The 7,352-nt window shown below is 37.1% G+C and overlaps 1 protein-coding gene across 1 annotated transcript in view; it reads left to right on the top strand.

Annotated features, from left to right (window-relative positions):
* Positions 1-1,067: 1,067 nt before the first annotated feature.
* LOC107740396 (liprin-beta-1-like) overlaps positions 1,068-7,352 on the top strand; it is a 30,728-nt gene continuing 24,443 nt past the window's right edge. Inside the window, exon 1 of the mRNA XM_016552822.1 lies at positions 1,068-1,186. The gene's annotated coding sequence lies outside the window, so the exon portion shown is untranslated. The remainder of the gene's footprint in view (positions 1,187-7,352) is intronic.

The raw sequence follows: 7,352 nt of genomic DNA, 5'->3' as shown, positions 1-7,352 counted from the left end.
ACTTCACTGCCAAGCACAAGAGTTACAGAACATTTACTGAAAAAACAATTATTAATTAAATATTAGTCTCACCTCCTTAAGTTGTGTAATGTATTTGGATAATCAATATTCTTTTGAGTTTGATTAGCCCATTGATTACAAAATAGGCCTACTGAAATAATGGGTCAGATTTTTGTGTCATGTTATAGCTTTCATTTGGAGTAAAATACATTTACATACAATCTTTTTTAACATATTAAGCTACATATTATGTACAGAAAAATTTTTATTCTGGCTTGATATCTCAGTTTCAGTTCCCTACTGTCTGTATTCTACAATGAACAATTGTACAATTGTGTTCTGCAGAATTCTTCTGCATTTCTCATGAGAATCTGAAAACTTTTGGTCTTGTCAAATTGCAGTTGGTATTTGCATGCCTTATTCCAGCAGCTGTTTACTGACAGCTGAGCAACTGACTTCAGAGGAACGCTTATGACATAAAGATATAGCTTTGGTGAAAATGGAAGGATAATAAAGAAATCTGAACAGAAATTCATTATTCTACTTTACTGCAACACACACTTGTTGGTTTGACTACATTAGTGAAACAAAAATGTTTTAATCTGGTTTATACAGTCTATGGTTTTAATACATTAATCTGGGTAATTGTTTTTATACGTTTATCTAAACCTACCTAACCCTCACACAGATATCCGCATATCAACACAATGTGGCTGATTTATAACGAACACTTCCAAAGTGCTCAAAAGTTTTGTTTTGTTTTTCTGACATGTTTCACCATATTTATGAGTGAAGTACAAATACGACCAAATTACGCAAACACAAACTTCATTTATGCGTTACTAATGCTACTATGGCGATGGCTCATCTTGTGAATATTAATTAATAGCGGTGACGCAATTTATTACCCTTCCTATGGCGAAAAACGATGTTTGAATATTAATTAGATTGCTCCGTGACCATCCAATGGTGAAGACAGGGCTTATGAATATTAAGCAGCAATCCTTCGCCGTAGTAGGATATTCCCTGCATGTGACGTCCAACATTCCCACTTTAATTGTCGACATGGCGCTGGCGAGGTGGGAACACCAACTACGGAAAGAGCAAATCTCGTGAAGACATTAAAAGACAAGGAAAAACGTCCACGGATTTATATTTCACACTTTTAGACGGCGGTCCAGATTCGGTAAGAAATCGTAGCATACTTCTTGTCAGAATAACTGATAAATATTTGTGCTTTGTGAATTTACTTGGCTTCCTAAACTTGCCTGAGTGGGGAAACTTGCTTGTAATTGTGCACACATATTTTTTTTTGTTTAAAGTAGATGACACAAATGTAAAAAAAAAAAGTTAGTTTTGTTCGTAGTTATGTTAGTAGGCTATATTATATTCTCATCACTTCACAAATAAGTTTGTGATATTTTTTTCATTGCCTAAGGGATTGATTATAGACAGCATTTGTGTACGTGTATGAGGTAATACTCAGAAACCCGCATCGACAAAATTATGTTTGTAGTGATTGTGCTATATTTAAGACAAAACACAAGGTATATTTTAAACTCCTTTAAAAATAAAAATAAAAAATAAGGTGTGATTTGAAGAGCAGAACTAGGTATTTTTAAGGCACCGCTGTGGTTGTGATGAAGTGATTCACACATTCCACGTAGCCACAGAAAAACAAGAGCTGCTGTTACATGAGTTTCCTTAACCGCAACCTCATCTGTGATCTGGACTGATACAAAGTTTACAGAACGTAATTGTTACTTTTCAGCTGTACGGTCTATAGAAATATGTTTGGTGTGACTTCCTCTTTTTAAACGAACTTTTCATAGTTTGTAGTGTGCAGCATCATGTACGTTTTTGGATGGGCACAGGGAGACCGGGGCAAGTTGTCACACTGGAAGTTGTTAAAAAGGCTATATCAGTAACTATATGGTTTTGAATCAAGTCAATAACAAATAGACAATTGTGTGGTTTGTATGTTTTTTTCAAACAACTTTTGTGAATCCAAATAATATCATAATAGTTAAATATTTAAGTAGTAATTTTTTTGGCCAATACAATGTTTTGATATTTTTGTTTGTCATTTATTACATGTTTGATGCTTCATGAATTGTTAGGTCTTTTGTAATAGTTCAAATTAGCTGAAAAGAAAATATTTGCTGTTTGATTCTTGTGTTTGCAGCCCAAAGTAAGCCTGCAGGTTACATCTGCCATCTTTATTTGTTGTGTAACAACAAACTCTGTTACTATCTCGAAGGGCTAAAAGAAACACACATTTTTCCTTCATCCACTATGATATTTGCGAACACATCTGTGCATTTACCTAAGCGGTGTGGATTTTTTATTTTATTTTTACAGTCGGCTATAGATAGCATATGAAACGCCCCTGAATACAGGCAGGCATCCCTTCTATGTGGTTATGTTAAGTATGATGCATCATATTCTACGACGACGCCTTGGCTTGGTATATTGACAGGAAATTTCAGATCAGTGTCAGATGGGTGTCCCTTTAGAAGTTTCGAGTGTGAGAACAGTCAGTGGTAGTGTTTCATTGACTGCTTATGTATAAAACTCTGCTTAGTGATGCCCTAATATAGCCACAAATATGTAAGAGTGGAGTTAAGTTAAAAAAAATAATGTTCCATTCTCTTTCTATTTCTGACATGTGTAAGAAAAGGAGCCTGTTGTAAGCAGGGGCTGTCCTCCCACATGCACAGACTGGGCTGAAGAAGGCTTGTGCACATCTGTGTTCCTCTAGTACTTGCACGAGACCCAAACATCTTTTATAACTCTCTGCTCGGCTCAAACGCTGCAATCACATCTGACTGCTTTTTTCATCCATGTGAAACCAGGCATAGCATTTATCAGTGTTGAAAGATGTTGTATAAAAATCTACTGGCACAGTTAATCTGATAAAAACACATTAAAATTGAAGAAAAAAAAGGATATAACATGACAATCAATGCAATGTTGTTGTTTTTTTTTTGTTTTTTTTAGCATGTACCATGGTAATAGCATGGTATTTTTGAATTGGTGTATGATGTACACTACTGTTAAAAAGTTTGTTGTCATCAGATTTTGTGATGTTTTTGAAAGAAGTTATGCTTACAAAGGCTGCATTTATTTGATCAAACATAACATACATTTAAAATAATTGTTTTCAATACGTATTAAAATCTAATTGATTCCTTTGATGGTAAAGGTGAATTTTCAGCATCATTACTCCAGTCTTCAGTGTCACATGATCCTTCAGAAATCATTCTAATATGCTGATTTGGTGCTTGAGAAACATTTCTTATTACTATCAATGTTGAACACAGTTGTGCTGCTTAATATTTTTGTGGAAATCATGATACATTTTTTTTCATGATTCTTTGATTAATAGAAAGTAGGAAAGATCATATGTTTGACATATAATAATTTTTTATTGTCACTTTTGATTACTTTAATGTTTCCTTGGTACATATATAAAATTATTAATTTCTTTAAAAAAAATCATTACTTCAGTACTTTATTATGTATCAAAGTACTAGGGATGAATGATTTATTGGTAGCTTATGGTTTTTGCCAATCCTGGACATTTTTTTTACTTTATCGATGTTGAATATTTAATTGTGCATGACATGTTGACATGCACAACAGTTGTTTTTAATTTGTAGTGTTTTGCTTTTTAATTAATTTAGCAAAAATAATATAGAATTTTACTTCTGGCCATTTATTGGTTAATACCCATTGTTTTTTCAGTATTGATGAAGATTTTTAAGACTTCATTCTTAATGCAAATATTAGCATTTACTAGAAAGCTTGGCGTACATATTCATTTATCAGATGAACATGTGCTTACAGGTCCATTAAAAATGTCTTTCCCATGACTCTGGCATGCTTCTATGCTTGCTTTAGCTTGACTTGAGGCAAATTTGCTGGCTTATACGGCTCGCCTGCCATAAATGCTTTTATTTCTGTTGAGATGAATGACCCGAAGGCTGCTATTTTTCCCCAACATGTGCCAGCAGAGGTTTTTCTGTCAGTCAGTCAGAGCGCTTCAGAGAGGGATAGTAGCTAATACGACTCACACAGAGTGTGGCGTGGATAAAGTTCATACACACGATGCCCTCAAGTGCCCGACTGATGGATTTGGGAGGCCATTAGGGTTTTTTCCCCTTATTCTCATGCTCCTATTCATAACCATTTATTTTATGCCATCTTGAGCCCTTTTCAGGGAACAGTACAAATAGTAATATTTATTTACGTTCAAAGTCAACTGATTCCTTTTGACAATTGCTCCTACAGGCTTGTATTCTGTGAGTCCAGGAAAATGTTTCCAAACAAAGGACAGGCTTCATGTCTCACATTCAGTTTCTTCCCACTTAATGTCATTATTGGCATGTTTTCTCGTAAGATCTGCTCCAGGGATTGTTGAAACACATACTTCAAGATTTGCCTTTGTCTGTGGTTTTAGAAAAATACCTGTGCTGTAACTTTTTGCTGTTTGACAGCATGATGTTTTGGCATGATGTTGATAGGTCTGAACCCAGAGTCTTGGTCTCTGTTTGACTTCACACGACTCGGAGAGGAAATATGAACTTCATAAAGAACGTGTTATCGCTTTTCACAGGCTGGAAGTCACCATGTTCCCGGCATGAGAGGAAATTCCAGCCATGCAAAAATCTGCAATGCAAAGCATCCTGAGCTTAGCTTGAGTCTACGCTGCATGATTGTTAGCTCATAATAAAAGGCTTTCCAGACAGAGAGAGAAACTCCAATGAGTTCTTGTTTGCTGCTTTATTTGCGCTAAATAGTGATAATATAATGTAGATCAACAGAACGGTTTAGAAATGTGCAGAAAAAAATGCCCCATATCGTGCTGTGTGAACATGTGACCGATGTGATGTTTGTATAGCACAGCTTTTCTAGACATAACAGGAGTCTCCACACAAGGTTTTGATTTGTTTTTTTACATAGTTCAGGTACCAGATTGAAACGTTCCATGATAGTTCTGGATCAGAGAATTGTTATTTAAAAAAACTAAACTTTCCACACTAGTGAAGCACATTCGTTTAATCTGACCTTGATTTCTTATAATTTTTTGAAAACTCTTCAGAGGAAAGTGTTTGATCCACTTTTCTTCTAACAGAATGGCTACATTCACACCGTCAGTGTTTGATATTTACAAGCTTGTTTACTAACAGATGTGACTCAAATCAGCCTGTGCATACATGTATTTGGAGTCAGTCCCCTTTTATAACTTTCAGTGGCCTTGTGTAATGTCTGTAACCATAGTGACAGGATAACAAACTTTAATTAATTTTTTTGTGCTAAACTGTCAGGATACTCCCTTTGAATTTTGAATATTTTGAATTAATATTTCATTCAGGAATGACACATTAAATTGATCTAAAGTGACAGTGACATTTCAGTTACAGATTGAAGTAATGTGTGTGTGTGTTTGTGTATGTATATGTATATATATATATATATATATAATACAATAACATGTTATTATTTAATAATAGATTATTTAAATGAATATATTAAAGTCATAATTAGATTGTTTTTGCAACAAACACAGAAGAGACCATCATTGTTCCTAGCATTTCTTCTGTAGCCCCAATATCATTTCATGTCATTTGCTTTGTATAATAATATACACAGCTACATTTGGATAATTAGACAATATCAAAAGTAAACCTGCAGAGTTTTGTGCTCGAATGCATCTAAAGGGAACATGACCGTTACTGAACATCTGAACATAAACAACATTTAGAAAATGTACGAGTTCGAAACTGCTTCAGATGATTCAGTGCGTTCAAGGAACTGAAGAAATAATTCAAACTGATTCACGAACCTATTCAGACCATTTTGCCAACTTGTTTGAACAAGTCTTTGAAGTGAATCGACTCAAGAGTAATTAAAGGTGCTGTATGTAAGTTTTGACTCTACTAAAGCATAAAAATACCATAATATGTTTGCAGATATTTAAGAAACATGCTAAGCTAACATACTCGTTTATCTGAAAAACAATGCTACAGTCAGTTATTCTCCTTTGAAAATGTGCGTTCCGGGCCGGAATGTCGGTCTCTGTTTTGGTTTGTGAAACCATCTCGGTTACATATGTAACCCTAGTTCCCTGAATAGGGAACGAGATGCTGCGATGACGTCATCGTTTTGGGAACACCTCCGGTGTGACGAATGTCTGAAGCCCTTATACCATCACGCCAATTTATTGGCCAATAGCACTTAGCACCGCCCCAAGCATACGTCACGTATGCTCATATATGCATTAATTTCATCAGATTTTACACTATGACGAAGGAAGCGCTATCAAGGTACGGAACGGCCCAGCATCGCAGCATCTCGTTCCCCTATTCAGGGAACCAAGGTTACATACGTAACCGAGATGTTCCCTCTCATAGGCTCACTTCGATGCTGCGATGACGTCATCGCTTTGGGAACGCTATACCATAACGCCTGACGTACCTTAGATAGCTGGAGACCAAGGAAAGCGTCTGCTCAAGCGGATAAGACCCGGGAGCCAGGAGCCATCCTCACGTCTAGACTATAGAACTTGATGAAGATGCTAGGAGAGGACTAACCTGCCACAGCACAGACATCTCCCATCAAAGGCCTTTTAAAAAGAGCCTGAGAAGAAGCCATTGCTCTCGTTGAATGAGCATGCACCTCTAGAGGCGAAGTACACCACGTGCCTCATAAGCTAGAGGTATTGTCACTATCTGACCCCACATAGCGGGGGAGAAAGTCTCCAACCACTTGCTGAAAGCAAACGGAGTCAAAGCAGCCTTAGGATTAACTAGGCCTAGGAAGCAGTAAGACTTAACCAGCCTCGGGGCAAAGTCCATACAAGAGGAGCTGACAGAGCCTGCAGATCCTCAGTCCTCTAAGAGAGAATAGGATTACCAAAAAACTGCTTAAGGTTTCAGAGTTATCTGACAGACTTAAACGGCTCAAATGGATGGCCTTGCCAGGCACCACCAACAACAGACGTTCACTCTGACCAACCTTACACTGAACAGAATCGTTTGGGAGCAAACGGGTCGACTGGAAGGCATAAGACTGGTCCTGGCCATTCTTGGGCTAGAGCATCCACACCCAGAGGCGACAGAGGAGACAAGGAAACCAGAGTGGGCAATGCGCATGGTCTATTTTTTTTAGCAAACAAATCCACTTCCGCTCGGCCAAACCTCTGCCATATGAGACTCACCACCTGAGGGTGCAATCTCCATTCTCCAGCCTCCAACTCTGTCTCAAGAGTAAGTCCACTCCTGAGTTCAGGTGACCCAGGACATGAACTGCTCTGATCGACAGGAACCTGGTCTGCGTCCAAAGAAGAA

Source organism: Sinocyclocheilus rhinocerous, unplaced genomic scaffold (assembly GCF_001515625.1).
Source record: "Sinocyclocheilus rhinocerous isolate Xijiao unplaced genomic scaffold, SAMN03320098_v1.1 scaffold2055, whole genome shotgun sequence".
NCBI classification, from domain to species: Eukaryota; Metazoa; Chordata; class Actinopteri; order Cypriniformes; family Cyprinidae; genus Sinocyclocheilus; species Sinocyclocheilus rhinocerous.
The sequence above is the reverse complement of the archived record's forward strand: the minus strand, read 5'-3'. Positions and strand labels throughout refer to the sequence as shown.